Here is an 18,424-nt window from a genome sequence, read left to right as displayed (position 1 = left end):
TGTTGTGAATGATTTGTTTGTTGTATAAAGTGAGGTGACCTTGTGTAGTTCAGACGGGTTGAGCATCACACGTGTGTCTATATGGCACGGCTTGCCGCAGTCAACAGAATCATCACACAAACTGAACAGCTTCCCTGACTGAAAAAAAGATGGTTGTGAGATGGGAAGAGTTATGAAAATACACCATAGGCTTTGACAAGGACTTGATATTATCAAATAATATTATGAAATGTATCCCACATTTCCCCCAGGAAAATTTATGTGTATGTTTATTTGTGTCTTGTTTTCACTTTTTCACCACTGACTATTGCGGTTTGTTTATAAAGTCATGTGAATACCATTGATACATTTACCTGTTGTGGTACATTAGTTCCTGCTGCTCATGAAGTGAGAAATCGGGATCCCCTGCATCAATCAATGATCGATGTTCTTGGCCAAAGCATGGTTGAGCATCGTCAACAGCATTTATTAATCTAAATTAAATACGCATTTGTATATTGATATCTTTTTAAATCAATTTAATTTCAGTATTTATTTAGAAAAGCGAGAGAAAACAGCTGACTTATAATGAGAACGATAGGAAAACGATTGAAAGATAAATGGCTATAAGTGTAAATGTGGAATTTGTGAAGACACTGTTAGACGTGGATTCAGCAGTTGAAAAGTTGAGCTGACAAGATGACAGATTTCTATCAGGCAGACAGAGACACAAGTCGGGGTAATCATAAGCCTCTTTTTGTGGAGATACACAATGACAAGGATCAGCTGTCAGGCTGTGGCATTCAATATGAGGTACATGTAGGATTGCAAATGCTCTGAGATGGTTTTATTAATCCTCCTTCCAGGATGTTTTCTACAATTTTCTAGAAGTTTTCCACCCATTTATGGCAAGATGATTCACCAGGAAGTAATATTTCATACAGTGATTTAATCATTATGTTGGTTCAGTGCCAGTGTAAATAGCAGTGACAGTGACCAGTATCACACCATTTTAGTTCCCAGTCCAAGAACTTGAAAAAGCTTGACCTCTGAAATCGTCTTAGCTGAACTTTGGAGAATTGACCGACACCTAATAAAGGGAAACTGAGCCGGGCTTCCTCAGAGGCTATTAAGCTTTTGGTTGTCCCAGTAATGGATCCAGTTTAACATTCTAATACCCTTTGTGAAATTAGACCATGTAACAGCGTCAGGGGCGATCAACTGGAAACAAGTGAGAAAAGCATTACCGCCACAAGCTTCAATGTTTCGCTTAGTGCTGATCGTCCAGTGAGCTTCAATGCAATTATCAGATGTTAAAGCTACCTCGTATTCTCTTGACCTTTCAAACCTTGGTGTAATGACTACAGGCAAACATACAAGCACTAGCCCTGCCCTTAATCGGCCTGTTCGAGTTTGACCACTCAGTGGAATAATATGCCTTTGTGCTCGTAGGATGATCAGTATTGATAAGACAAACTCAGGGGAGCAGCAAAGTTTGCTTAGCAAGGGTTAAATGGTTGTGCCAATTCCCCCTCCCCATCCCACAGAAGGAAGCAGTTAGTCCGCGCCACAGCTTCAGCAAACAGCAGCATTTCTGACCATTAATAAAGAGCCTGAGTGGCTAGAGATCTGAACACTATGCATACATGTACATGGTGTGGTTATCAGATGAGATTTATCTGGATGTCCTTGGACTCTTGCTCACTGAGGAGCTCGGATTGACATGTACAGCATGTATTCCAGGTCAGATTACATATGTATATGTGTGGACATGTATGATCTTGGACTCAGACATTCAGCTTATGTAATGTTTAGAAGCCCACTTACATGTAGGTAGTTAACACTTATGCATTTTCACTCTAAGTTAATCAGTTGTAGATATGAAGTTTTATCACTTGCTGGTGAATGTCAGTTATACATGTACCGTAAATGACCTAAAATTTTGCCCGCAAAAGTGCATTTTTAGAGGCAAATAAGTGTCACAAAATATTATTTTTTGTTCTGAAACTTGTTCCAAGTAAACCTAAAAACACCTTTCTAAAATCAGTAGAACTTTCAGACTCAGGAAAAATGGGCAAGTTTGTCAAGGACGAAATTTACTGTTACTTAAGGTACCTGTAGATATTGGCAAAGCAAAAGTGAATTTTATGTTTGTAGTATTCTGTTTGATGTGTAAAGGCTGCAGTGATGAATGACTTACCTGTACCGGCGTACCATTTGTATGTAGGATATGTTCTATAATTCTGTCTTGTTTAGAGAACAAGATGTGTCACAAGTGGATAAAACATAAAACCAGTGATTCCAGGTGTTTCATCTTAAGTGTACACCTGATGGTATTATGTTTGCATCCCTCGTATTTTGCAGTTGTGCCGTCAAATAGGCTTTTATACTGGACACGTAAATAAGCTTGATTCCACATACATCTATCTACATGTATTTTATTTTTGTTTTGTAGAATTTCATGACTATATACCCACGTGCCTGCAGATGATATAGTTTGGATTTAGAAGACTTGGTTCAAGAGGGATTCTATCAAGGTAAGTTCATTTTGTCTTCTCACATAAGGTTGTATAAAGATGATACATGAATTGATACTTTCTACTTCACTTGTCAGCCCAAGCCTTCTCCACCAGTCAAGTCATACATATGCCTTTATCACCATTCAGAGGAAATTCTAGTGTTTTGATTGGTTAAGATGCCAAACATACGAGTCCGAATATGATGGGACTCCAGGAGTACATCAGTTTCCATATATCCCCGAGTGAAGGCATCATGCGCAGATACATCCCCGGAGTCAAGGAGAGACGTGCAGATGCAAAATGTAAACAAAAAGGGAGGCAACTTTTTGTTGTCTGGTTTAAACATGGCTAATGTCGGAAAAAAGGGAGACTTTTTTGTTGTGCACTTATAAAAAGAATGTGGGAAAAATGGGCAAGTCTTATTGTGGAAATATGGAAAATGAGCATGCTGCGATAATTTTTGTTTCTACCATGATGAAAAGGACAGTTAAAATCTTTTGAAGAGTTTCCTCCAGAAAGATCAGGTAATGTCCTAGGACACTTTTGCGTTGGTTTAAGGCCTGAAAACAGGATGGGACCAAACCTTTATCCTTTGTATGTCTTTGTCCTTGCTACATGTGGTTAAATCAGAAGCTCCTTTGTCTCAAATCAATCAGTTTTGTCCCTGCCTGTTGATGACAACATCACCGTGTTGGTCATCAACGGGAGAAATTTGACATGGGCAGAGACTGAGTGTTGAGTGCAGAGATTTCCCCTACTTAGAACTTACCACACTCATCGTTATCAACTCTTCAGAAATCAAGATTGCCAGAATCACTTCCATCACAGTACTTTATCGTCTCTTCTTCTTCGCACGTTTTATTTGATTAGCACTAATACTGACCTTGAATGACCTAAATCAGCTGATTAGTGACTATGATGACATAGCTTCGCTGCCACAGACAGAAACATGGCAGTTCCCATGTTTAATAACTGTACAATACAGTCAGTCAACAATAATGTTAATGGAAAGTGACATGGATTTCAACCCTTTTTCAACTTCGTAAGGCTCTGAACTTCAATACCGACACAGACTGTATAGATTTAAAGCTTATATTTTATTGACTACCAAAAAAATAAAACCCACAAAGGATGACAACTTGGGGTTAGCAGTCGACCTGGTCTAGTTAGCACCAGATTTCCTCCGTGTTACGTCCAGAAATGCTCTTCTTCTGTTCATATTTTTCCTTGACTTCGCCGCAAAAAAAGATTATCAACCTCAGCCAAATATCTACCCATATACCCCCCAAGCCGAGGAAAAATATTAATGGACAAAGCCAGTATCTACTCTTATAACCCTGGAAGGTCGTCACATAACGAATAGTATATACTCTCCTGAATGTAGGCTGTACTTGTTTAACTCTCCGTTGTATTACAGATGGATCTTTTAAATGAAAGTGCACTGATTGATTATTGATATTAAAAGGTTTTTGTCTATCACTTTTAGATTTGCACTGTAAATATATGAAGAAGCAATATACATCTTTATGTACTTGTATATGTAGACACTTTATTTTGTACATATCTATGCACAACAACTATTTTTGTAATGTATTTGTAATTTTAGTCATATTCACCATTCTTTGATCACTGTTGAATATTTTAATCTTATGATCATGTTATCTGATTATCTGCTCTATTACTGGGCTCATACAACCTGTTGAAACTGAAAAGTTAAATTATGAAAATTTAAAATAAATAAAAGATAGAAAAAAGAAATTGCAGGCTCAATCAGATTGAAACATTTGATTGCAAGTATATGTATGTCAACTTCACTTTGTGGTCATTTTGGGTATGTAGTATACAAAGTGGTGAAATAAGCAGCAAATCAGTTTCTTTGGAATGCACAGAAAGTTTTACACTGCCAGATTAATTAAGAAGCAAAAGGTTCACTGGTCAAAATTGCAGGTGTCGTGTTGCACCTGTACATGTAAATGCACCAATACATACAGGGAGGGATCTAGGTCCCATTTAGGCCTTGCAGTATAAGGCAATTAACTGTTTTCAAACAGTATAAGATCTACGAATCAGGTATACCACTCATGGAGCATGAAGTGACGTTTCAAGTTGATAATCACAGTTTTAAAGTCTGCAAGGTGTGAAATGTTTTTTTGTAATTAAGCTTTGTTTACAAATGTGTATCTACACTCTGCTGTGCAAACATTTACAATTGGCTGATCCACAGCACTTAAGGCTAAAATTGTACTGGCCAGCTTTTCAGTAGGTATTTTATGAAGAGCTGTGTTGTAATAATTGAGCAATGATGTTGACAGAGTTTGAAAGCTCAACAAGCAGACTATAATCATTAGGGGTATCATGGAAAAAATTACATTTAACCAAGCATGATCCAGGCAGTCAGTTGTTGGCGAGAGTTTACATCTCGTGTTGACACACGGCCACAGCTAGTTGCATGGTATCATGCAGTAGCAGTCACTCATGCAGTCGCAGCTGGTGGGCTGAAGGGCTGCTGTAAGTTCCAATGTAACCCACTTGAATCATTGTGCCTCGGCAAGCGGGGCCATTGATTGATTTCGGTGAGGCGAGACTTGGCAGCCTGAGTAATGGGAGGTGTTGACTCACTAACTCTGACTCATACACCAAGATATATAGATATCAATGATAAACACAGACCACAAGGATTTATCCAGGCAGGAATGCATGGCTCTGTGGTTCAGAAATCTGCCGTGCATCTGCTGTCATGTACATGTCAGGTGTGTCTCTATCACCTGTCTGCTCTGTTGTCTTAAGACCATTACCTCCCATCATGCTAATGTCTGTACTTTTGTGAACATATGGGAACAAATTGTTGGATGGTGTGGAAACCATTCTTTCCAAGTTTTGATAGGTTTACTAAAATCCTCTTTATTTTCCTACCCTTGTGATATTTTCAAGAGCTTGTCTATAATTTTCTCTATTTTTGTACTGTTCATGTTCGCTTATGTTATTTTTTTTTTAAATTAGAGTGTATTTATTTCATTTATTTGTGTTTATATTTGTTTTTATATTTGTTTTATTAAAATATTGTAGGAAGAAGTAAAGTAGAGTGGATCATGTGTATGTAGTTCAACATGCTCTACGCATCACATTCACCAAGAGTAAACACGCTCATATGTCAGCTTTCATTTGGAAGAATCTTCCATGTGCACTCCTACTGATTTTCAGTCACAAATCCCTGCTTTTCTGTGAGAGAAAGGACTTAGGTCACTTCCTAGAATGGCCTAGTTATAGATGCAGACTTTCAGGAAGATAAATAAAGCTGATGTCATCATTAAGTGCTAGAACGGATGGTCAAGATTGGGTAACCGGGCCGAGTTTTCTCCTCTCTAACTGTGGGCACATATAGTAGAGTAAAACTGAAGAATCACTAGTCCATGCTCAACTAGATACTTTGGATGATCATTCCAAAGAACAATCCCAGAAGTTAACAATAGAATGTAAGCCTGCTTTGTCTAATTATCATAAGTTTAGCAGTGCATTATTTTCTTTGGGAGGTTTCTAAAGTGCAAAACAAGTAATGCACAAGGCAGAAAAAAAAACATGACATGAATAAAAGTCACAGCACCAAGGGAAATCAGTCTGTTGCTAAGGATGCCATTTGGAACTGATATTAAAACAAAGCATGATGTTGTCCACATCTGATGAAACAGGTTGAAGTTTTTTTATTTAATCTTTTTGATGTATAGAAATGGATAATAATTTAGGCATAATAAATGGTGATGTTGCAGAAATTTAAACCTGCTAATGAGAATTATGTTCTGTAATAACCTGCATGTAACAGCCCTTGACCTCAAATTGTGGGACATGTAATTCCCAACAGGTATCACACTGTCTAAGCTTTGATATTGATTATTTCATTGAGTTTTATCTTTTGTCTCAGTCATGAATGTTTAATGATAATACAACATAACACATGTAAGGTTTTTATCAATGCAGTCTTATCAAATCATTTCAAGAGCTTCCATGGCCGAGGTGGTGTGCGTGCCAGCCCGGTTCTGTGACGTAGGAGCCTCTCACCTATGTGGTCGCTCTGAGTTCTAGTCCACATGCTGGATTCCTCTCTGATCGTATGTGGGAAGGTGTGCCAACAATGTGCAGATTGCTCTGCTCTGCCCCCCCCCCCCACCACCCCCCAGAATGCTGGCCGTTGTCATATAAGTGAAATATTTTTGTGTAGAAGGTAAAAAAAAAACAAGTACATAAATAAAACAAATCATTTCCATGTATATAATTGTGTCCTAATACTGTATGTAGGACCTTTTCTGGTTTATTGTTAAAGCAATGTTTACTGCAGCCGGTTTGCCTCTTGAGGAATGAAGTAGTGAACTTTAACCTCTGCTCTTTCTAATTTACCTGCAGCTTTAAGGCAGATGACTTGCTCAAGTGTCATGCAAAAGGGCTGTGCTCTTTTTTTTTTTGTTCATATCACCTGATGGACCAACGAATACACCATATGCTTTGGCATACATGTAGGTGAAATATTCAGTATGCTGCCCCCTTTTAAAAGCATCATCTCGGATGTGTCAGATGGGCCCCGATAGCACAGTTGGTAGAGCTTCCGCTTCGGGAATTCAGGGTCAATCCTGGGTTGGATCACACCTAAGACCATAAAAGAGGAAGTTATAACTTTCTCCCTTGATGTTCAGCATGAAGGGGATAATGCAACGACTGGTTGACACGTATCAGTATAATGGCTAGGGCGGGGCGGCTTACTTGCCTTTGGTAAGTCGTCTCAGTGAAGAAGCACTAGATGAAAGAGCGGTGGAAATCCGTCCTGCAACAAGGAGGCACATTACATGTACATGCACCTTAAGGACTCCTTCGCCATCACATGACTGAAAAATTGTTAAGTACGACGTTAAACCCTCGCTCACTCTAATGGGTCAGCATTTTGATATATTTGGTTACTATGTTTCAATGTTTGCATATTTTCATAGCATTACAATTACATTTTACTTGCTGAAGCAAAGTAAATTGCCATCATTTATGGTCCAAAGCAAGTTAGACAATTGGGTATATATAAGGAGTTCCACCAAAAGTTGGTGTCTTGAACAAAATGAAGTGTTCAGCATTTAGTGTGTGCAAGATTATGGTGGCTCTAAAACTTTTGTTATTCAGGTAATTGAATGTGTTGGTGTAAATCAAATATTTAATGGGATATTATGCTGGCATGGCAATCCAATGAGATGTTCATCACCAGGCTGTCAGCATTAAGCCTGGCCTGCTACAAGGCTGTGATTGGCCTGATTTTAAACCATAGATCCCAAGATAGAAGTTTTGGAATTATTGAGTGTTTTCAGATGTGCTTAAAGGGATGTATGTTATTACAGTTGACTTTGTGAGGGCCATAACTTCTGTGTGAAGGTAGTGTTGCATTATGCATGTCTAACTGGACCATAAATGAACAGAAATGAGGCCACGGTATTGAGTATTAACAAGGGACTGGAAGGGGCATCTACTTCAGGGTTTTGAGGGAGGGGATGAGGGTGTGAAGTATGGAGAAGGCTTCTATTGAACCTGTGAGGAGTGAGTCATCTTGTGACTTGTACAACTTGTAGCTGGCCTCATTAGTCTCTATCAGTAAGCCACATCACAGGCTTAGGCTTCACTGAATGTTTTATTCACAACAATCGGTCATACAGCATGGGTAATTATAAGGCTTGGTTGGACAGAAAGACAAAAAAGTGATGTTTTGGAAAAGAAAGAAAAATCATTTGAGACATTCTAATTTTCCAGCAGGCTCTGCAGTAAGGCTAAACATGGTATTCTTTGACATTCAAACCGTTTATAAACCTGACAGCCAGCAGAAATTAAGGAGACAAGTGTATATATTCTGCCTGATTCCTATTAAGGGAGAGAAAATACAACAACTCCTGCTGACAGTATATGTCAGAACTCCCCAAAGCCTGTGATTACTATGCTAGGTTATAGGAACTTGACTGTAGCATTTCTCTGTCAGTTACATGTTCTAGTCTTGTGTGGGCTTCCATTAACAGTATTCCATCCCCTGTAACTCCCTTAATTCCTGTGAAACTATCTTTGAAGTAAGTCCGCAAGAATAAATTCCAGTGAATAATGAACACTTTACAGTATATACCTCTGAACAGAATAAGCCTTGTCTCATATGTCTGTAGGCCTATATATGTTTATTTTTTATGTAATATTTGATAGTTCCTTTCTTCCTTCTAATATTTATAAAAACCAGCGACTTCCCATGCATGGTTTATAACTGTTTCATTATATACCTCTGAGCAGGATAAGCCTTGTCTCTGTATTTTGCACATAATTGCTTTTGATACAATGTTTGTGAGTTACTTTCTTTCCTTTAATGTAACAACCAACATCTGAACATGCATCTCCATGGTTTTATAACTGTTTAATGGTACAATATATATCTCTGATCAGGATAATATACTTGTAAAAGTATATGTATGTATCAATAAAATCAAGAAACGAAACTAAACTTTCTCTCTCTCTCTCTCTCTCTCTTTCTCTCTCTCTCTTTCTCTCTCTCTCTCTCTCTCTCTCTCTCTATATATATATATATATATATATATATTTATATACATATACTTTCACGTTCACTAAAACGTTCACTAAAACAGAATTATACTCAATACCAGGTTACAGTTGGTGTTTAGAATATAAATGAACTCAATCTGGACCAGGAAAAAAATCAGTTTTGAGTTTCCAGTTGTAAAAATTTAAACTTCGTTGAATCCCTGACATGGGTGATGATATCATAGTGTGTAAGTGAGGTGACCCTGTAAAGCCTTTGGTTGAGGGGATGGGAGAGATGTATATCTGCCTGTGAAGGTCAGATGACCCTCTGAGGAAGATTATGACAGGCAGTATATCAGTAAGTCAGGAACTGTGTATACTCATACTGTGCCCTCTGTCAAAGCACATCCAAAGACCGGAGTTGTGAGGGAAGTACCTGTCAGATGGGTGACATCCCCATGCCTTATTCACCCATCATAACCTAACCAGGGAACTCACAGGCACTGTCACAGACAAGACAGCTCATCTGATCAGATTTCAGATCTGCTAAGGCTATTTTTTGTCCCTGTCCCAGAAGACTTGGGTCTGGTCAGGCTATAGGGTGCCCCCTGCAGTCAATGGAGAAGACTGGTAAAGTTGGCAGTGATAAGGAAGGCTGTTACATTCCCCTCATTCCTGAGGAACTCAGAGCCCCAGTGAGTCCACTGCTCTGTGTCTGTCCATGTGTGTTTAGGCTAAGGGGTCCCTATACCTCTGCCAGCCACTCAGCCTGTCAGCCTGTTAGCCAGCTGCATCAGTGGCCTCATAGACTGGGTATCAGCAGCCAGCCAGTCAGCCTCCCAGACTGGCTTCAGACAGCTTGACCTAACGCCCCAGTCACTGCATCCCAGTCAGTCAGCCAGGGTTATACCGGCCCTACGGAACAGCGTGCACCCTCTACTCCGCCTGTGCATTTGTTCGTAGATCTAAGAAACATTTGAGGAAGATTCCAAATTCTGAGTCTCATGTGAGTATAGCGTTTCAGGTTGTTGTGGGTTTTTGCTCGTTTCCTTGGGAGTTTTGCTTTGTGTTGCTGTTACGTCACCATGGGATTTGTGAAGAATCCTTGTGGCTGAAGCTCATCTTTGTTCTTCTCAGAGGTTACCCTGTATGTTACTGGAGAAGGTTTTATAAGTGGAGGCTGTCTTAAACTTGATTTCATCTGTGTACTTAACATTTAACAGATATTTCTTGAAATAGTACATAATATCTGTTTCGTGTAATATTTTATTACTTAATCAAAGATGCAATATCTTCTCAACTCCAAGTTTTAGCTATTGTTATCGAGATAAGATAAGTCTTTCAAACTTAAAGGCTTTTTATTCTTAAATGATTATCATACTTGGTATTTATCTCCACTAGATGATTTAGCATGATGAAACTGGAAGACAGATTTGTGATCTTGGAATTTACTGACAATGCACAGTGTAGTTAAATACTTCTGAAAGTGTTGGTTGTTTTCTACAATACAAATAACCATGTACCATGTATATTATATATTTATAGAACATTATTTAATATTCACATAATATTCTTATAAAGTAATACCTGTTTAATTCAGATTTCAGTTACAAATGCCATTGTTGATTAAAACAACTAAGCCATTTCTTGGAGCTCAGGCTATTGGACAATGTACTGTAGACATTGCTAAACTGTAGGTATAGGTAAACTAAAGATACATCTGCAGCTGGTTTCCATCCAGAAAAAATTAGTGCATTTACATGTTACAAGTTTACAAGTTATACCTCTATACTTGCCATTGGGTAATTTCCATAAATTAAATCATTCTTTTATTTTCTTAGCTAGAAGGCTCTGGTTGTTTTTAGTACTTCTACTGCAGATGATGATCATATTGCCTGATTAGCCCCTTCACTTATTTATCATTAATCCGTGACCTGTACTTTAACCAGGATAAAGCATTTACCTGTATGTTTATCTTGTAGGCTGATATATAGTTATATAGTTAAGCTGGTACATTTTGAAACAGTCTTACACGGTGTCACACGGTGAAGAATTACCTGAAATGTATTTTGAAGTATGTGTATTCCATGTAGCTTTGTCTATGACAAACACTTAGTCTGTTTACAGAACCAAATTTTAAATTTTCAGAAATATGTTATTATTGGGATAGGCAAACAGAATTTCCTGGGGTTGTAAAGTTTCCTATCACTGACACAGGCCTCCTTTTCTAAGTTAATAGGTAGAGAAGTTAGGAGAGTACGAGATAATGAACCTGGGCTTAAGAAATCTATGGCTTCAGCAAGCAGCTATTTGTAGGGTGGGTTTAGCTGGCGTGATGCCTTTGTCCCCTGTCCAGCCTCTGACTAATGCCTGCTGCGTCCCTCTGGTCATCCCCTCCTTTCCCTCACCCCTCAATAAGATCACGCACAATAGACCAGAGCTACTGTGTTCACTCAATTTGATTATAGTGCTAGTCCTCAGTATGGCTTGATAAGCTTCACTGCCAAATGGTGTGTTTGCAGAAATAAAGGATTATTATTGATGCTATTATTGATATTATTGATGAAAGCCATTGATGTCTCATTCACCCCATTATTACAACAGCTTTAGGCTCTAGATGGTACTATCAGTGAGTGCAAGCCATAAGTGGTTGAGAGCATATGTTTTATGATATCCACTTTTGTGTTTCTTACATACATGTCCTTTATATTTTAATCCTGGAACCAGTAATCTGTAAAATTGCCTATTTTTTTTTTTTTTTTGTTGCACCATTTTATTCAGTGGATTATTTTTAATTTGTTAAATTTCAATTTATCTATTTGCATATTATGTCAGTCCAGGGTAATATTAGTTGTAACTTTCACATAAGAATGTTGGTAATGTGCAAACTTCTAAGGCTGAATCAGACATGTAGCAGAAGATGAACATGTAATTTTCACATAAGAATGCTGGCAATGTGCAAACTTCTAAGGCTGAATCAGACATGTAACAGAAGATGAACATGTAACTTTCACATTAGAATGCTGGTAATGTGCAGACTTCTAAGGCTGAATCTTTCATGCATGGAATGGAAGATGAACATGTAACTTTCACATTAGAATGCTGGTAATGTGCAGACCTGTAAAGCTGAATCAGACATGTAACAGAAGATGAACATGTAACTTTCACATTAGAATGCTGGTAATGTGCAGACTTGTAAAGCTGAATCCTTCATGCATGGAGCAGAAGATGAACATGTAACTTTCACATTAGAATGCTGGTAATGTGCAGACTTGTAAAGCTGAATCCTTCATGCATGGAGCAGAAGATGAACATGTAACTTTCACATTAGAATGCTGGTAATGTGCAGACTTGTAAAGCTGAATCCTTCATGCATGGAGCAGAAGATGAACATGTAACTTTCACATTAGAATGCTGGTAATGTGCAGACTTGTAAAGCTGAATCCTTCATGCATGGAGCAGAAGATGAACGTGTAACCCCCGCATCTGAATGTTGGTAATATGCAGACTGTTGAAGCAGAGTCCTTCATGTTTATAGAAGAAGCTGAACATCAGTCCATCAATATCTGAAAACATAATTAGTCCAAACAACACAGGACTATGACTAAATGTCTTTGTCCCAGTTCAGAGGAAGTGAGGGGTGGGGTGTCAGGATCCTTGGTATACACCAGCCACCCAGGCTAATCTGTCTACGTGTCAGGAGAATTTAAGGGATGAATTCAAGTGAACAGAGAGATTTTAGAGCTGTCTTTGTAAGGGCTTTAGTTGTGTTACTTTGTTCTGGGTACACATGGTTAATTTGTGTGTTAGTGTAATTGGTGACCAGAGGACAGAAGGAGCCAGCCAGTCTTGGATAGACAGTCTCTCCTTACACTGGCACATGCTTCACCAGAAATCAGCCTGGTAGAACACAACAGTGGTGTGAAATATCACTTTCCATAAACCCCTGCTGACTAATCCATACACAACCGTACTCAAATGAAATACATTATTTGACAAATAATGTTGTCTGTGGAACTGAAAATTTGCTTTTTATTAAATCTTATTTTTCAGGATTTTATATACATGTGAACAACAAACATCTTAACAGATTATAATGTTGCAGACCTTCTTTCTGTCAACAGGCCATTTTATCTTTTTACAGGATTGTTCCACCCTGTAATGCTAAGGCCCTTGTATTGTTTGTTACAATTTTACTAAAGGTGTAATAGTATGTACCATTGGTGGTCTTCAGATATGCATGTGTACTGTGGTTATAGAAGCCATCATGGTATGTTCACTGTAGGCCTCACCTTACCATTTCCCTCATCGATAGTCCCAATCAGACTGACGCCTCTGAGTCATCAGGACAGGGATTGACAGGTGAGCTAACGACCTCATCATTAGGCCACAGCCTGTCATTAATGTTTCTGCTGGGTAAAGTCTTATTGCCCAATCTGTGGCAGTTAAGTGGCTAGGGGCAGTGCTTTGGCCATTCGTTCATATCAAGTGTGACTTACACAATCACATGTGTATTTAGCAGTGGTCATTCTGCTGGCTAACAACTGTAGTCATTGTAGAGTTCACGTAATGGCTTACGGGATGTTCATTTGGCAGACTTTTAATCAGTTCCTGCGTTATTGTACCGTAAATTTACCTGCATACATCACCTGTACAGATCTGGCTTGTGATTATCAGGTAGAGCCGGTCTTCAGAATTACCTGTCAATTATTAGCACTTATCACCTTGACGTGAAATCTGAATGCAATCATGGCCTCAATACGTCTCCCTCTCATCAGTGGTATTGAAAATATTTTTTAAAAATACAAGTAGAAAAAGTTAAAGTGAAAATTAGCCTTCTGAAGTATAAGTATTGAGCTGGACAGTGGCGCATAGTTTAGTTAGATTATTTGGTTGGATTCTAACAATAGGAGCTTGCTGACCATTCCAGGTTGTAGATAATTTTTTACAGTGGGCTCTGTGTGAGGAGTTGTTCACTATATTTATATTTGCATGTTTTCTTCACTCGTTACATGCATGTTTTCACACCATAATTGTACCAGACTGTTAATGAGTGCCACTTCATGTCTTCATGCTCCTCCATATTTATCTAGCAGACTCACTGATAACAGCTCACCAGGATTATCTGTTAGAGTGGGGATGCTCTCTGGCTGACATGGTGCTGACATGCCTGCAGATACTGACATGCCTTCCTGATAGGTATTCAGCAGGTTTTCTAGTGCCTCTGCTCAGTTTTATGTTTATCTAAAGTGCTGACTGTTACTGATTCAGTCTGCCACAGGGCTGTGAACATGCAACCCTCACTCTACCCTCCCCTTTCCACCCCTCCCCCCACACCAGTCAAATCTGCACATCAAGATGAGGAATGGTGCGTTGCCTTGTGTCATCCATGTGTTAGCCAGATGGGCCAGGCCAAGCCCTTGTAACAACCTATCAGTTTTTATCTTGTTTACTAGTCTTGTTTTTCATGATGAATGGCAAATCACAGAGCTATGATTACCTCCAAACTGTTCATTCCCAGCTTAGAGAGCCATTTGATGTGAGCTCATGTGCAAATAGTTTGCTGCCCTCATCATGTGTGTATTCTCATGCCATTGCTCATGGATTCCGTAAGAGAGGATTTGAGCCAGATGTCTGGCTAGGCTTGCACATTGACAGTGCATTACACAAAGTTTACTACATTGCAATAGGTTTAATGAGTTTCGATATTTGCAAGAGGCACAGTATGAGTATTACAGTACGCATTTTTTGAGACTTTATGAATATGGTCAACGCAGCTAGTATGGTTTCATGTAGCAGGTGCAAATAAATATTGCTTGTCTTCTATCCTGGAGACGGGGAAAATAACATGTACATGAATTGCATAAGTAACGTCAATGATGTTGCATTTCATCATTCTCTTTTTCCTCTTCAGTATGTTTTTTTTTTTTCTCATACTTTTTCTCATTTCTTTTCTCTCTAATTATCCGTTTCTTAGTAAATCAGTGCATGGAAAGTGATAGACATGCATTTATTTTGTCAGAAGTGTACAACATAATTAGCTCCATTATTGAAATTTCTAACATGCCTATTCATAGAAAATATTCTGTTTGTTCAGATAGTTATAAATGCTGCCAGTAAAGTGAATCGTAGTGTCACACATGGAATTGTATGTGTCCATAAATTGTATCATAAAAAGTCGTTGTGAAGAAAAAGTTTTGAGAACGAGAGTAGTGTCTCCCAGACAGTTCTGCAGATGCAGTGTTGGATGTCTTATCTCTCTGCACCCAGGGGTTTCTGTCTTCCTCTTTCTCATGTTCCCCAACTAGATCCCTTCCTCAGCTTCTTATCTGGATAATGCAAATGGGTGAGAAGCAGCAGTTATCCAAGATTGCTGTGATGATGGTGCTGCCACCGCGTTCTGCTGGAATGTCCCAGACGGGCAGCATTTGTAACAAAGCACACAGCCGTCGGCACAGCTCATCAGATCAATAAGTCAGGCTGACTCGGATGCTACCTTGTAACCTTGCAGGCGCCAGCCTCATGCACCTTTCCTCATGCAGATCTGCAATCTGCAGCCCACAGGTTCTCATAGGTATCATTGCACAGCTGCTTACATGTACATATATACTGACCTACACATATGAATATACTGTGCAGGGATTTTTCATCTACTATGTCTGCTACTCTGGCATTTAAAATCATTTAAACTGCTCAAATTGAAACATCATTACTATCTGCACCTGTGCATTTTATTGTCTTTCACTATGGAAGCTGTACACAATGGCTGTCGAAGTGTGTGGTAATTCCTGTTTTTGTTCTTTCTCTCACAACATCCAGATATTGTTTTATTTCTGCAAAAAAGGCAGAAAACCTCATAATAAATTTTCATAATAAATTTAAAACAAAGCTTTCATTTTCAGGTAAAATTGATTTTCACATTCATATTTAAGTACCCCTGCAATCCTTTATGATTTAAAGTTGGAGTGCAGTTCTGTGATATAGCCTCTATTTTGTGATGCAAAGTTTTGCCGGCAGCAATGGGCTCTGGAGCATGACTTGTAACAAAGTCTGATTAATTGCTTTCATGCACCAATAACAGATTGCAGCTCTCTGTGGCCATTATAGATTTACCTAGATTTGAACATGTAATAAACAAATGAATCACTGCATACACAACAAATTAATATGCTGGGTATTTAATTCTGTTTTGCAATTTGTCCTATGTTCTCTGGCACATGGTGGTTACCCATCAGTTACACTAGAATCAAGCAGTCTTGATATGAGGCAGGTATGCATGTATCTGCATGCAGAGCTGTTCCAGAACTCTTCGCTTTTAACAAAGGCCGTGGTTAGTGGCCAAGTATAAGATATAGGCAACTAGTATGTAGACAGAATCTGAGTTTGTGCATGTCAAATGATGACAACAGATGTTCATGGTGAACGACACTGTCTAGCACTGGGAAGCCATACACAATGCCACACTAGAAAATATAAATGTTTTGGTGAGCAAAGACCCTGTTCTTCATTTCTACAAAGCCAAAGAAGAACTTACCTTGTAGTGTGACATGTCCGGCATCGGGCTTGGGGCTGCCATCGCGCAGAATGGACAACCTATCACTCATCCCTTGTCGGTCTCAAAGGTAGAGATTGTCTCTACCGGCTGGGTATGAGTGCTGCTGTCGAGGACTTTATCGAAAAGCATGACATTTGCCATTCATATGAAAGTAAACAGCAAAATGAAAGCTTACATCCACTCGGGATCCCTAATAGATATGGGCAAAAGTATTCAGTGATGTGTTCACTTTTGATGGCAATGACTATTTAGTCATAGTAGATTACTACTCTAACTTTTGGAAGTGGGACTATCTCGAAAATACACCTGAACCGGCCATGAAAACAGCTAAGACCCTGATACGCCAGGCCAAAGTGTTCAAGACTGACACATATTTATCAGTTCTGGATTTCCGTAACACACCTACACAGGGTGTCGGTGCCAGTCTTGTGCAAAGGTTGGTGAGCTGTAGAACAAGGACGCTACTCCCGATCACTCAGAAACAGCTCAAACCATGTGTCCACTACTGCTAGGCCAAGTTCTTAGAACAGAGAAAACGTAAAGAGACATAACACAACACAGGTCCAAAAAACTTGCCTGTTCTAAGGATAGGAGATGTGGTACAGATTCAACTGCAAGGAAAAGTCCATGGACAGACTCGGAAGAAAACCGGATCAATGAACACCGGATCATATAATGTGGTCACTGAGGACAGTAAAACTTTTCGCATCTACAAAAGTCTGGTTTAAGTTTCAGTTCATCGTCTTTTTTGATGCTGACATCCAGAAACATGACTCCCTGACGACTTCGATTCAACCAGCCGAAGTGAGAGAAGTTCTGCCTCAAAGTAACAGTTCAGACCAACGAGTTACTTGGACTGGTGGGGTGGTGACCAAACCGCAGTGGTTTAAGGAATATGTGATGGGCAAATAAGTGATCATTCTATAGATTGTTAAACCCTGAAAGTGACTTTGGTCATACGCTGAGGTTTCATCAAAAGTAAGAAGTGCTTGGAGGCATTGACTTTTGTGATTTATATGTGTCTAGTTCAAACATTTAATGGCATTTATGATGCAAGAACTCTAAAGTAAAATGGATCTTAATGCTGAAGTGTTACTGAGATGGTGGAAGTGAAATTGGTTAACGTCTTTGTTTAACATGCTTTATAATGCACAGTGTTGCAGTTAATTTGGTAATTTACAAACTTTTGTTGATCAATTTGACATGATGTTTAGTATAAAGTTAAAAATAAAATGAAGTTAACCAGCTGTTTGTGTAATGGTGGTAACGCTTATTACCATAAAGTCTAAAAGAAGGTAGATGTAACAGGTGATGTTATTCCTGTAACTGACAATGTACCAGGTTGTGCACAAGTTATGGTGGTCTGCAAGCAAAAACTGACCAACTGAACAGTGCCCGTGGTACGTTTTCGACAAGGCACAATGACTCTCATACAAGTGCTACAGCATTTATAGCACTCGGGTGTTATTAATTGTTGGTATTCAGTAATATGTAAACACGTCATTATACTTCATAGTAGAATGTATCCAGATGAGTGAATCATTGAGCATTCGGTCATTCTTCTTAACAAAAATGTCTGGATGTCAAACTGAAAATGAAGGGCTACTTGTGTAGGAAATTCATGTAAAGAACTGACCACTGAGAATGAGGATGGGACAAGTTTTTATTACTATCACCATGCTGTTATGATTTGCAGCAGAATTCCTAGCAAGGTTTTTGGTTACTAGCAGTCGATTTCTTTATTCCTGTCAGAAGCTTTTTATCATCCAGCAGTTAGGATGACAAGGAAGGTATTTCTTCTGCCGGAGAATGAAGGAAATAGTTTAGAATTATT

The 18,424-nt window shown here is 38.9% G+C and overlaps 1 protein-coding gene across 4 annotated transcripts in view; it reads left to right on the top strand.

Annotated features, from left to right (window-relative positions):
• The window catches only part of LOC135466692 (fibrous sheath CABYR-binding protein-like), a 54,490-nt gene that overhangs the window by 9,604 nt on the left and 26,462 nt on the right, over positions 1–18,424 (top strand). For 2 of the 4 annotated variants that reach the window (XM_064744332.1, XM_064744334.1), the window contains exon 2: positions 2,435–2,516. The gene's annotated coding sequence lies outside the window, so the exon portion shown is untranslated. Of the gene's footprint in view, positions 1–1,688; positions 1,723–2,434; positions 2,517–9,814; positions 10,042–18,424 lie in introns of those variants that run through there. The other 2 variants (XM_064744333.1, XM_064744335.1) reach the window with 2 other exon arrangements.

Source organism: Liolophura sinensis, chromosome 6 (genome assembly GCF_032854445.1).
Source record: "Liolophura sinensis isolate JHLJ2023 chromosome 6, CUHK_Ljap_v2, whole genome shotgun sequence".
Classification (NCBI taxonomy): Eukaryota; Metazoa; Mollusca; class Polyplacophora; order Chitonida; family Chitonidae; genus Liolophura; species Liolophura sinensis.
The sequence above is the reverse complement of the archived record's forward strand: the minus strand, read 5'-3'. Positions and strand labels throughout refer to the sequence as shown.